The sequence below is a fragment of the Mandrillus leucophaeus genome, unplaced genomic scaffold (assembly GCF_000951045.1).
Source record: "Mandrillus leucophaeus isolate KB7577 unplaced genomic scaffold, Mleu.le_1.0 Scaffold535, whole genome shotgun sequence".
Taxonomy (NCBI): domain Eukaryota; kingdom Metazoa; phylum Chordata; class Mammalia; order Primates; family Cercopithecidae; genus Mandrillus; species Mandrillus leucophaeus.
In genome coordinates, this window is record NW_012105753.1 from 1,388,870 (window position 1) to 1,402,427 (window position 13,558).

Below are 13,558 nucleotides of genomic sequence, written 5' to 3' on the forward strand. Positions count from 1 at the left end.
CCACGCCAACATTTTTTGATTATGTCCATTCTTGCAGGAGTAAGGCAGTATCACATAATGACTAAGATTTGCATTTTCCTGATCATTAATGATGTGAAGCATTTTTTTTCATATGTTTGTTGGCCATTTGTATATCTTTTTTTGAAAACTGTCTATTCATGTCCTTAGTACACTTTTTGATGGAATTGCTTGTTTTTTTTCTTGCTGATTTATTTGTAGATTCTGGAAATTAGTCCTTTGTTGGATGTATAGATTGAGAAGATTTTCAAGGTTGTCTTTTTACTTTGCTGATTTTTACTTTTGCTGTGCAGAAGCTTTTTAGTTTAATCTCATTTTTTTATCTTTGTTTTTGTTGCATTTGATTTTCTTGGGTTCTTGGTCAAGAAGTCTTTGCCTAAGCCAAGATCTAGAAAGATTTTTCCAATGTTATCTTCTAGGATTTTTATGATTTCAGGTCTTAGATTTAAGTATTTAATCCATCTTGAGTTGATTTTTGTATATATAAAGATGAGGATCCAGTTTTATTCTTCTACATGTGACTTGCCAATTATCCCAGCACCATTTGTTGAATAGGGCGTCCTTTCCCCACTATATGTTTTTGTTTACTTTGTCGAAGATCAGTTGACTGTAAGTATTTGGCTTTATTTCTAGGTTCTCTATTCTTTTCCATTGGTCTATATGCCTATTTTTATACCAGTACCATGCTGTTTTGGTGACTATGGCCTTTTAGTATAGTTTGAAATCAGGTAATGTGATGCTTCCAGATTTGTTCTTTTTGCTTAGTCTTGCTTTGACTATGCAGGCTATTTTTGGTTCCATATGAATTTTAAGGTTGTTTTTTCTAATTCTGTGAAGAATTATGGCAGTATTTTGATGGGCGTTGCATTGAATTTATAGACAGCTTTTGGCAGTATGGTCATTTTCACAATACTGATTCTACCAGTCCATGAGCACAGGATGTTTCCATCTGTTTGTGTTGTCTGTGATTTCTTTCAGGAGTGTTTTGTAGTTTTCTTTGTAGAGGTCTTTCATCTCCTTGGTTAAGTATATTCCTAAGTGTTGTATTTCTTTTGAATCTATTGTAAAAGGGGTTGGGTTCTCGATTTGAATGTCAGCTTGGTCACTATTGGTATGTAGCAGGGCTACTGATTTGTGTACATTAATATTGTACCCTGAAACTGCTGAATTTATTACCAGTTCTAGAAGCTTTTTGGATGAGTCTTTAGGGTTTTCTATAATAGTTACACAATCATGTCATCAGCAAAGAGTGACAGTTTGATTTCCTCATTACCAACTTGGATGCCCTTTATTTCTTTCTCTTGGCTGATTGCTCTGGCTAGGACTTCCAGTACCGTGTTGAATAGGAGTGGTGAAAGTGGGCATACTTGTCTTGTTCCAGCTCTCAGGGGGAAATGCTTTCAACTTTTCCACATTCAGTGTAATGTTGGCTGTCAGTTTGTCATAGACGACTTTTATTACCTTAAGGTACGGACATTCTATACTGATTTTGCTGAGGGTTTTAATCATAAAGTGATACTGGATTTTGTTAAATGCTTTTACTGCGTCTATTGAGATGATCAAGTGATTTTTGTTTTTAGTTCTGTTTATGCGGTGTATCACATTCATTGACTTGTGTATGTTAAACCATCCATGCATCCCTGGTATGAAACCCACTTGATCATGGTGGATTATCTTTTTGGTATGCTGTTGGGTTCTGTTAGCTAGCATTTTGTTGAGGATTTTTGCATCTATGTTCACCAGGGAAATTGGTCTGTAGTTTTCTTTTTTGTGTGATATATTTTCCTGGTTTTGGTATTAAGGCAATAGTGGCTTCATAGCATGATTTAAGGAAGATTTCCCCCCTTCTCTGTCTTTTGGAATAGTGTTAATAGGACTGGTACCAATTATTTGCATGTCTGATAGAATTCAGCTGTGAACCCATCTAGTCTTGGACTTTTATTGTTTGGGTTAATTAACCTTTTCAATCTCACTGCTTGTTATTGGTCTGTTCAGAGTTTCTATTTCTTCCTGGTTTAATGTAGGAGGGTTGTATATTTCCAGGAAATTATCCATCTCCTCTAGGTTTTCTAGTTTATGCATGTAAAGGCATTGAATGATCTTTTGTATTTCTGTGGTATCAGTTGTAATATCTTTCATTTCTTTTCTAATTGAGCTTATTTGGATCTTCTCCCTTCTTTTCTTGGTTAATCTCACTAATGGTCTACCAGTTTTATTTATCTTTTCAAAGAACCAGCATTTTGTTTTTGTTTTTTTTTTGTATATAAATATACATATTTAATTTAATTTAGTTCTGCTCTGATCTTGGTCATTTCTTTTCTAATGCTGAGTTTGTGTTTGCTGTGTTCTTGTTTCTCTAGTTCCTTGAGGTGTGACCTTAGATTGTCTACTTGTGCTCTTTCAGACTTTTTAGTGTAGACATTTCATGCTATGAACTTTCCTCTTGGCACCGCCTTTTCGGTATCCCAGAGGTTTTGATAGGTTGTGTCACAATTATCACTCAGTTCAAAAAACTGTTTAATTTCCATCTTGATTTTACTCTTGACCCAACAATCATTCAGGAGCAGGTTATTTCATTTCCATGTATTTGCTTGGTTTTGATGGTTCCTTTTGGAGTTGATTCCAATTTTATTCCACTGCAGCCTGAGAGAGTACCGGATATAATTTTGATTTTCTTAAATTTGTTGAGACTTGTTTTATGGCCTATCATATAGTCTATCTTGGAGAAAGTTCCATGCAATGATGAGTAGAATGTATATTCTGGGGTTGTTGGGTAGAACAATAACAATGTTCTGTAAATATCTGTGAAGTCCATTTATTATATAGTTTAAATCCATTGTTGCCTTGTTGACTTTCTGTCTTGATGACCTGTCTAGTGCTGTCAGCGGAGTACTGAAGTCCCCCACTATTACTGTGTTGCTGTCTCTCTCATTTCTTAGGTCTAGTAGTAATTGTTTGATAAATGTGGGAGCTCTAGTGTGAGATGCATATATATTTAGGATTGTGATATTTTCCTGTTGGACTAGTTCTTTTATCATTATACAATATTCCTCTTTTTCTTTTTTAAATGCTGTTGTTTTAAAGTTTGTTTTGTCTAATACAAGAATAGCTATTCCTGCTCACTTTTGGTGTCCATTTGCATGGAATATCTTTTTCTGCCCCTTTACCTTAAGTTTATGTGAGTCCTTATGTGGTTGGTGAGTTATTATCCATTCTGCTATTCTGTATCTTTTAAGTGGAGCATTCAGGCTATTTACATTCATCATTAGTATTGAGATGTAAGGTACTATTCTATTCATCATGCTGTTTGTTACCTGAATACCTTACTGTTTTTCCATTATGTTATGGTTTTATACATCCTGTGAGATTTATTATTTAAGGAGATCCTATTTTGGTGTATTTCAATCATTTGTTTCAAGATTTAGAGCTCCTTTTAGCAGTTCTTGCAGTGCTGGCTTGGTAGTGGCAAATTCTCCCAGCATTTGTTTGTCTGAAAAAGACTGTATCTTTCTTTCATTTATGAAGCTTAATTTCACTGGATACAAAATTTTGTCTGCAATTGTTTTGTTTAAGGAGGCTAAAGATAGGACTCTAATCCCTTCTAGCTTGTAGGGTTTCTGCTGAGAAATCTGCTGTCAATCTGATAAGTTTTCCTTAAAAGATTACCTGATGCTTTTGCCTCAGCTCTTAAGATTCTTTCCTTCATCTTGGCTTCAGATAACCTGATGACTATGTGCCTAGGTGATGATCTTTTTGCAATAAATTTGCCAGGTGTTCCAGGTGTTTGAGCTTCTTGTATTTGAATATCTAGATCTCTAGCAAGACCAGGGAATTTTCCTTGATTATTCCCTTAAATATGTTTTCCAAACTTTTAGATTTCTCTTCTTCCTTGGGAACACCAATTATTTGTAGGTTTAGTCCTTTAACATAATCCCAGACTTCTTGGAGGCTCTGTTCATTTTTTTTTTTTTTAATTCTTTTTTCTTTGTCTGTCAGATTGGTTTAATTTGAAAGTCTTGTCTTTAAGCTCTGAAGTTCTTTCTTCTACTAGTTTGATTCTGTTGCTGAGACTTTCCAGTGCATTTTACATTTTTCTAAGTGTGTCCTTGATTTCCAGAAGTTGTGGTTGTTTTTTATTTATGCTATTTCACTGGAGATTTTTCCATTAATATCTTGTATCTTTTTTTTGATTTCCTTAAGTTGGACTTCACCTTTCTCTGGTGTCTCCTTGATTGGCTTACTAATCAACCTTCTGAATTCTTTTTCTGGCAATTCAGAGATTTTGTCTTGGTTTGGATTCATTGCTGGTGAGCTAGTGTGATCTTTTGGGGGCGATAAAAAACCTCGTTTTGTAAGATTACCAGAATTGCTTGTCTGGTTCCTTCTCATTTGGTTAGACTATGTCAGAGGGAAGATCTAGGACTCAGATCTGCTGTTCAGGTTCTTTTGTCCCACGGGTGCTCCCTTGATATGAGGCTCTCCCCCTTCCCCTAGGAATGGGGCTTCCTGAGAGCCAGACTGCAGTGATTGTTATTGCTCTTCTTGATTTAGCCACCCAGCAGAGCTACTGGGCTCCAGGTTGGTACTGGGGAGTGTCTGCAAGGAGTCCAGTGATGTGATCCATCTTCAGGCTTCTCAGCCATGGATACCAGCACCTACTCCAGAGGTAGCAGCGGAATGAAGAAGACTAGTAAGGGTCCTTGCTTGTGTTTTTGTTTAGTACACTGGTTTTGTGTACGTTGGCCTCCAGCCAGGAGGTAGCACTTTCAAGAGTGCATCAGCTGTGGTTGTACAGGGAGGATACAAGCTTACCCTAGAGTTAGGCAGTGGGTGGAGTCATAGAGCTCCCAAGAGAGTATGTCCTTTGTCCTCCCTACGAGGGAAAATAGTAAAAGGCCATCAGATGGCGGCAGGGTTAGGCATGTCTAAGCTCAGACTCTTCTTGGCCAGGGCTTGCTGCAGCTGCTGTGGGGGATGGGGGTCTGGTTCCCAGGCCAATGGAGTTATGCTCCCAGGGGGATTAATTCTGTCTCTGCTGCATTACACACACAGGTTGCCAGAGAAGTTGGGGAATGCTAGCAGCCACAGGCCTCACCCAGCTTCCAGGCAGCCTACAGCCCTAAAGGCCAGTCTCATTCCCACTGTGCCCCTCCCCCAACAGCACCAGGTTTATTTCCAGGCAGCCAGTGAGCAGGGCTGAGAACTTGTCACAGGTAACAAGCCTCCCAGCTAAGAAAGCAAGCTGACTCACAGTTCCTCGGCTGTCCCACAGAGCCTGCAGCGGCAATCCACCTCCTTCAAAGGGTCTGTGGATTCTCTGGGCTTTCTTGGTATGTTCCTGTGGTGGTTCTTGGAGTAAAAGTTCACAGTGTGGGTCTCTGCATGCTGTTCTGTCCATCTGAGTGGGAGCTGCAAGTTAGTCCGGCCTCCTATCCACCATTTTCTGCTTATCTCTTTATTCAAATATTTTCAATCCATGGTTGGTTGAGTCCGAGGATGTGCAATCTGAGAACAGGAAGGGCCAAGACTAACCAAAATACTCAGAATCCCCAAGCAGGATAAATAATAAATAAATATCCATATATAAAAATACCATAATGAAGCCATGGAACACAAAAGACATAGACAATCTTTAAAGCAACTAGAGAGAAAAGACAAATTACCTCCAAAGAAAAAACAATGGACTTACATACAGTTGGTTACCTAAAAGCAACAATGTAAACAAGAAGATAGCAAAAGGATATCTTTCATATGCTGGGGGAGAAAACTTGCAAAATAAAGGTATTTTAAAAGAAACATCAATAGATCCTCACTAAACAAATTTCTAAAGTATGTACTTTAGAGAGAAGAAAGATCACTGATCAAGGGCTTGAGGGTCAAGCAGAAAACTAATAAGCAAAAGAACTTGTAGATTATTGGCAAAATCTAAGCAAACATTGATCGTATTTAACATAAAGCTACACAATAACAATGTATCGAAGAGATTTCTGCACTCCCATATTCATTGCAGCATTATTCACAATAGCCAAGATATGGAACCAGCCTAAATTTCCATCAAGGATAAACGAATAAAGAAAATGTCATATATATATACACAATGGAATATTATTTAGCCTTAAAATAGAAGGAAATCCTGTCATCTGCAACAACATGGATGATCCTGGAGGATGTTATGTTAAATGAAATAAGACAGATACAGAAAGACAAATAACATATGATCTCACATATTTGTGAAATCTAAAAATGTTGAATTCATAGAAACATAGAGCAGCATGGGGGTTACTAGGAGATGTAGGGATGGGGTCAGGGCCTGGGGAGAAGTTGGTCAAAGGATGCAAAATTTCAGTTAGAGAGGAGAAATGAACTCAAGAGGTCTGTTGTATCTGGTGACTATAGTTAATAACTATAGTTATTGAAAATAATTCTATTGTATGCTTGCAAATTGCTAAGAGTAGATTTTAAGTGTTCTCTGGCCTATTCTGTTGGGTGGGTTCTTGGCCCACAAGAGCCGGACAGGCAGGTGATCAAGCCACACTGGGCATGCTGAGGGCCTCCATGGGCACTCACTAGGGCTCTGGCCAGAAGACCTGAGTGATGCTCTGCTTCCTGCAGGCAGTGTGGCAGGCTGGGCACGTCCTAGAGGCCCCATTCAGACGCTGCATGCGTGTGGGGAGGTCCGGGGGACTGGCTTGGCCCTGCAGCCACACCATCCTCCCCCAAGGCCGCTGCTGGCCTCTGTCTAAGGAAGGATGAGATCTTGCTCTGGGTCTTCCCAGGCTTCTCACACCATGAGGGGTCTGATTGGGAAGCCCCGTGGGTGAGCACAGGAGTGTGGCAAGACTCTTCTCTTGGGGTACTGGCGGCTCCATGCCTGGGTAGGAGTGCCGGCTGGCCAGGTCTGTGCATGTCTGCAAGAAGTGCTGCTAGTGGTGTGGATGCACAAACATGCTGAACCTCTGCAGCAGGGGGAAGTCCTCAGGCTTTGCAATGGTCAGTGCGGCCAGTGCGGCCAGCATCTTGTCCAGGTCGTCATCCTGCTTGTAGGCTGTCAGTGCTGCCAAGAGCTGGCTATAGCCTGTGGACCCCAGGGCCCTGCGGGCATCTGCCAGGTAAGCACTCACGGTGTGCTGGCCCTGCTTCCCTGCTCTGGGCGCTCTGGACCCCCACTGTGGGTACCTGCCAGGGTCTCCTGTGGGGGGTAATCTGGGGGACAGGTGGGATCTGCCCTGGTTCAGGTGCTCTCTGGGGTCCAGCTGCTGGGCCACAGCCTTGGACAGGGTCAGCTTGGGATCCGGTGCTGTCCTTCCAGCAGGGTCCAGGGCTGGCTGTGCCCGCTGCCTTCGGGGCATGCTGTGCTCAGGTTGATAGCTGCAGCCTTGTCCTGTTAGCTGTATACAGACCTCCTCAAACTGCTGCTTGTGGTGGGGCCACACAAACTGGTAGAAGCCTTGGAGCAGGCTGTGCTTCTTGGGGTCGTCAGCAAAGAGGAGGCCAAGACAGGCCGCCAGGGCAGCTAAGTCATCGGAACCCTTGTAGTCCTGTAGGACCTGGGTGAAGGTGGCGAAGCTGGCTTGGCTCAGCTCCTGCTTCACGGCCACCATGAAGAGCTTGGCTCTGTCTGCCTGTGCACCAGCCATGGGCTCCTCCGACTGGCTGACCAGCCGGATCTTCTTCCTCCTTCCTTGCGGCTCCTCTGCCAGCCTCTTAGATGGGAGGGACAGGGTGGAGTACCTGTGGGTTTGCTCCTCGCCAGGGCCCCCCAGCCCACCATCAGCAGCTGGTGATCCTGACGGCCTCTGCTTCAGGTTGAGGACGTGCAGGTCCAGACTCTTAGCTTTCCTGGTGGAAAGGAGGGGGCCAGGTGACTTAGCCACCCTGACAGCATCTTCTCCCTCACACAAACTGGATGCTGCAGCCCGGGGCGTGGTGCTGGCATAGTTCACTTAGCAACACAGAACTGGGCCATGTCTTGGATGACATGGCCAAAGTTGTTGTACACCCTGATGTGGGGACACACCCAGGAGGGCAGCTGGGCTCTGGGGTCGGCAAAGGCGAACCTGTGGTCACAGAGGAAGACAGCCCCGTAGTTCTGGCAGTGCCGGATCACTCGCCCGATGGCCTGGTTCACAGCCCTGGATGCCTGCTGCCGGTACCACTCCTGCCCAGACAGGAACTGACCCCCAGCCCCAACCTGGCCCTTCATCTCGTCCAGGAACTGCATCTTGAGGACAACCAGGGGTCCATGTGTGGGGGCTATGGGAGGCCCGTGACGATCAAACCACAGCCATTATTGTCTGAGAAGTCCAGCCCCTCCCTGGCCTTTCCCTGGCATACCGCCAGGAAGATGGCGCCGATAGACCCGGGGGAGGCAATCCTCGCTTAGTAAGCACTCATGGCCTCAGAGAAGCTGCCTTTGCTCCTGGGCTCCACAAACAGAGGCTTCAGTGCCTCCTAGCCAAGACACGGGCCCGCCAGAACTCCAGGCTCTTTTCTGTGATGGGATATGAAGGGAAGAAGATCAGGAGCCCATAGGGCACCCTGCGGGTGATGTTGCCCAGAGCCGTCCCCAAGGAGGACAAGCACTCCTCGGAAAACCATCTGTCAAACGCTGAGCTCAACTGGGCTCCGTCAGGGCCTCTGAGGACGATCCCCACCCAGATCTGGTGCTTGTCGATGATGTGTGGGTTCCCCAGGCAGACTGGAAAAGGGATCTACATCTCCAGGGCAAAGGAGGATCCCGGGGCCAGCGTGCCACCAGTGAGGATGAGAAAGCAGACGCCCTGACGGACCAGCTTGCGCATGGCGTGGCCAGGACTGAAGCACCAGTAGCTCAGCACCTTCCCTCGCTTTCTGGCTGCAGTGGTGCTCCAGGTATCAGATGGCTGAGCCGCCCTCTGGTGACGGGCATCAGGATGGATGTGCACTTTATAGGCCCCTAGCCTTGCCAGGGAACCAGGGCCACCCTCAGAGGGGTCTACACTGAACATGATCTGGATGATATCCGCCAGCTTCTGCAGTCCGGTCTTGTTGGCGAACACTCCAGCATGTCCTGCCAGGTGCTGGATGATCTGGTCCAGCGAGTCCAGGATGCAGCCATTGGTCTGTAACATGATCTGGGCTTCAGCAAACAGCTCAAAGATGTAGCTCCCAGGCTTGGTGACACCGCTGTCATCTCCAGGGAGCTCAACGGCATTGATGGCCTACTCCAGGCAGAGCAGGGTCATCTTCAGCTTTGCAATGTCTTGCAGCTCCATGTTCAGCCCTGAGCTGGTGGGGTCCCAGTGAACTCTGAGTGGGGCTCAGCCTGCTGCGCCGCCTTGATCTGCTCCTCCAGCACCTGGTCTATGATGTCCAGTCCCAAAGCTAGTTCATGGGGTGTCAGGTCAAAGGATGCCAATTCTTCACAGAGCTCCACGTTGTGAGTTTCATCAAAGATCAGGACTGTACCCTTCTGGTCAATGTTGTGTGCTCTGCGCCTCTTGGCATCCAACAAGTAACTGTACGGCATGAAGATGATGTCGGCTTACTGCTTCAGGTTCCGGGACAGGTAATAAGGGCATACCCCATGCTTGTTTCCCCTCTTGACCAAGTCCTTGATGTCCAGGATGGGGCTGACCAGCTCCTGCTCCAGGCTTTTCTCTTCTACATTGTTGTAGAAATTACAGTGACTTGCCACCTTCTTGCGGCACCAGTGGATCTTCATGTGGTTACTCTTCTGCTTCTTCACCTCAGAGTGGATGCACAGCTGCTCCTGGGAGCCCAGCACACACACCTTAGGCCGGTAGGAGATGTTCCGAAGTTCGTTGATGACCTGTGTGAGTTGTAAGAGGGTCCTAAAGGCGTAAATGATCTTTGGGATGTCCGTGTTACAAGCTATGGGGTCTCCAACAGCAGCAGCAGCACTGTCCCAGGATGACAAAGGCCCAATCTGCCAGAAGCTCCCCTTGCACCCTCTTGGCAATATTGCAGGTAAAGATGGTGTCTTGGGTGTTCTCACCAGGCCAGCGCGGTGCACAGGGGGCAGTGTCTTCCCTGTGTCGGTGGGGCTCTCCAGGATGCCATTCACCTTCTCCTGCAGACATTCCAGGACCTTGGTCATGTACTCCTGTTGGCATTTGTAGGACTGGAAAGGGAAGTCTATGGTCACACCATTCAGGACTATCTTGGGCATATCAGCCTGTTCTCAGGAGGGTACAGAGTGTGGCTGAGGGGCAGGCTATTCGGGTAGGTGCGAAAAAACTACTCCAAACAAGTCAGGGTCTCAACCACGCTGGATAATTGATGCGAGCATGCGCACTGGGACACAACGCTGTTCTCTTCTAGAATCCCTATGGAACAGGTTCCTCTCTTGTCTCTGCAGCGAGCCTTCCAGAACCGGAGGCCCTCAGAAACTCAACCGACTCCAGTCGAGCGCTGCCACCGCGTCCCCCGCTGTCAGGCAATTCAGACTTCGCGGGCTAAGGCGCTCAGTCGCCCCTGAGCGCGCTGCACTTTCGCCCCCACTTCCGGTCAGCTGCTTTGTGTCCCATCGGAAACTTCCCCCCCGCGGAGGGGGTCCGCCTGCTCTTCGGCCACCAGCTGTCTACTCTGCCCTTTGCGCGTTCTGTGTCCAGCTTCCCTGCTCAGTGAACCTCACTTCCATCGCCCACTGGCAGAAATCTGGGGTCCCGCCCGTCTCCTCCCTTGATGTCATCCCCCACCAGGGTCTCCGTTCCACTGCCACCTCCCTAGGCCCAGCCACCACCACTGCCCGGAGAGCTGCGTGGGCCTCCTCCCCAGAGGCGTCTTTTTACTGCCCGAGTGTGAGCCGACCGCTTTCCTGAAAATTTGAAAACAGCTGCCCCTTGCCCAGGACCCGGCTCATGAGAGCCCTGACTCTCCTCTCCTTCCTCTCCCGCTCGGTCCAGCTTCTGCTCGGGTCGCTGTCTCCCGCACTGGTCCGGGTGGGCCTCCCTGAGTCCTCAGCATCCAGCACTGGCTGACAGCAAGGCGGACTTGAAACATAATTTTACCAGCAAAATTTTAGAATCGTTCAACAACCCGATAAATCTAACCTTAGGCAAAATATCTTAAATTTGCAACAAATGCTTAGAAAATGAAATTTAATAAAAATACATCATTTACAATGGTACAAAATATGTAAGGTATAAAAGTAATATATATGAAGTATCTGAGATTAATTCTAATATGTGCACAAGACTTTCAGAGAAAAAATTATAACATTTACCTCATGGGAAGACATGAGGAGATATTCCATGTTTGTGGTCTGGAAAACTCAACATTCAAATTAATCTATAACTTTAATGCAACTGTAGTCAAAATCTCAACAGTTCTGTTTGTGTCTATGTGTCTTTGTGTGTAACCTAAAAAGGTGATTTTAAAATTTCTATGGAAAAACAGTTCAAGAATAATAAAGACATTCCTGATAAAGAATAATGAGGAGAGCACAGTGTTATACCAAACGTCAATAATAAATATATAATTAAATGATGCAAAAATTATTGGCACTTAGAAAAATTGACTTACAGTCCAGGCATGGTGGCTCATGCTTGTAATTCCAGCACTTTGGGAGGCCGAGGTGGGCGGATCACTTGAGGCCAGGAGTTTGAGACCAGCCTGGACAACGTGGTGAAACCCCATATGTACTAAAAACACAAAAATTAGCTGGGTGTGGTGGCTCATGCTTGTAATCCGAGCTACTTGGGAGGCTGAGGCTCGAGACTCACTTGAACCTGGGAGATGGAGGCTGCAGTGAGCCAAGATCATGCCATTACACTCCAGCCCCTGGCTGATAGAGTTAAGACTCTGTCTGAAAACAAAAAACAAAATCAAAAACAAAACAAAACAAAACAAAAAATGGTAAAAGAAAAATTCACCTTACAAATAACATAGGGAGTCCAGCAAGAGACCTACATATATACGGGAACTTGATTTATTACAGAGCTCGATATATGGCATTGGGCTAACTGGTTATTTATTTATTTCAAATCAATATTAGTTAAAAACTTAAAGGTGAAAGACGAAACTACACAATGTGTAAAAGAGAATATCTAATAGAGAATACCTTTCATTAGGAAAAAAATTTTTTAATTGCTTGCAAAAAGCAACCAAATCATAAGGGAAAAGATTGTAATTAAGGATAAACTTCTGATTAGTAAAATGACACCATAAAAAAATGGAAAGAAAAATCACAAACTGGGAGACAGTATTTGTAGCTTTGGTAGCTGACAAAAGATTTCTACCCTGAATACATAAAGAATTTCTGTAAATCAATGAGAAAAAGACCAACTACATAGTAGGAAAAGAATAGACAAAAGACTTGAACAGGCACTTCACAGGGGAAGAAATGTGACTGGCTAATAAACACATGAAAAGTGTCTGACTTCGTTAGTAATCAGGAAATACAAGCTCAAACCACACTGGAAAACCCTTCACAACTTATTTATTTATTTATTTATTTATTTATTTATTTATTTATTTATTTTGAGACAGAGTCTCACTCTGTAGCTCAGGTTGGAGTGCAATGGTGCAATCTTGGCTCACTGAAACCTCTGCCTCTCAGGTTCAAGCAATTCTCCTGCTTCAGCTTTCTGAGTAGCTGGGATTACAGGCCCGCGCCACCACACCTGGCTAATTTTTTGTATTTTTAGTAGAGACAGGGTTTTGCCATGTTGGCCAGGCTGGTCTTGAACTCCTGACCTCAAGTGATCCACCCACCTCAGCTTCCCAAAGTGCTGAGATTACAGGCGTGAGCCCCCACGCTTGGCCCCTTCGCAACTTCTTGATTGAAAAAAAAAAGCAACTGGATAGTTACAATTGTCAAGAACAGTCAGTGTTAGTTACTCCAAGTCACCATTATTGGAACATAGTTTGGCATTATCCAGTAAAATCAAAGATGCACACTCACTGACCCAGTGTCCACTCTCAAGTATATACTCTAATTTAGAGAAATTCTTGTATCTGTATCTAGGGGCTATGTATAAGAATTTTCATAGTGACACAGTTTGTAATTAGCAAACAAGCACAAGGAAACAAACCATATGTCCCTCATGGGGAGAGTGGATTAGAAAAGTGAATTACGGCCAGGTGTGATGCTCATACCTGTAATCCCAGCATTTTGGGAGGCTGAGGCAGGCGGATCGCTTGAGCCCAGTAGTTCAAGACCAGCCTGAATAACATGGAAAAATTCCATCTTTACAAAAAATACAAAAATTAACCAGGTGTGGTGGCATGCACCTGTGGTCCCAGCTACTCAGAAGGCTGAGGTAGGAGGATGTCTTGAGCCTGGTAGGCAGAGGTTGCAATGAGCTGAGATTGCACCAGTGCAGTCCAGTTCAGCCTGGGTGACAGAATGAGACCCTATCTCAAAAAAAAAAAAAAAAAAAAAGGAAAGGAAGAAGAAAAAGAAAGAGAAAGAAATAAAGGAAGGGAGAGAGAGAAAGAAAGGAGAGAGAGAAAGAAAGAAAGAAAGAGAGAGAGAAAGGAAAGAAGGAACTGAAGTACATTCATACATTGGGAAAAAATAAACAAATGAATAACT

General features: G+C 44.6%; 1 protein-coding gene and 1 pseudogene across 1 annotated transcript in view; both read right to left on the reverse strand.

Moving 5' to 3' along the window:
• The window catches only part of ALPK1 (alpha-kinase 1), a 148,818-nt gene that overhangs the window by 73,645 nt on the left and 61,615 nt on the right, over positions 1-13,558 (reverse strand). The window lies entirely within an intron of this gene.
• LOC105551859 lies at positions 6,655-10,189 on the reverse strand (annotated as a pseudogene).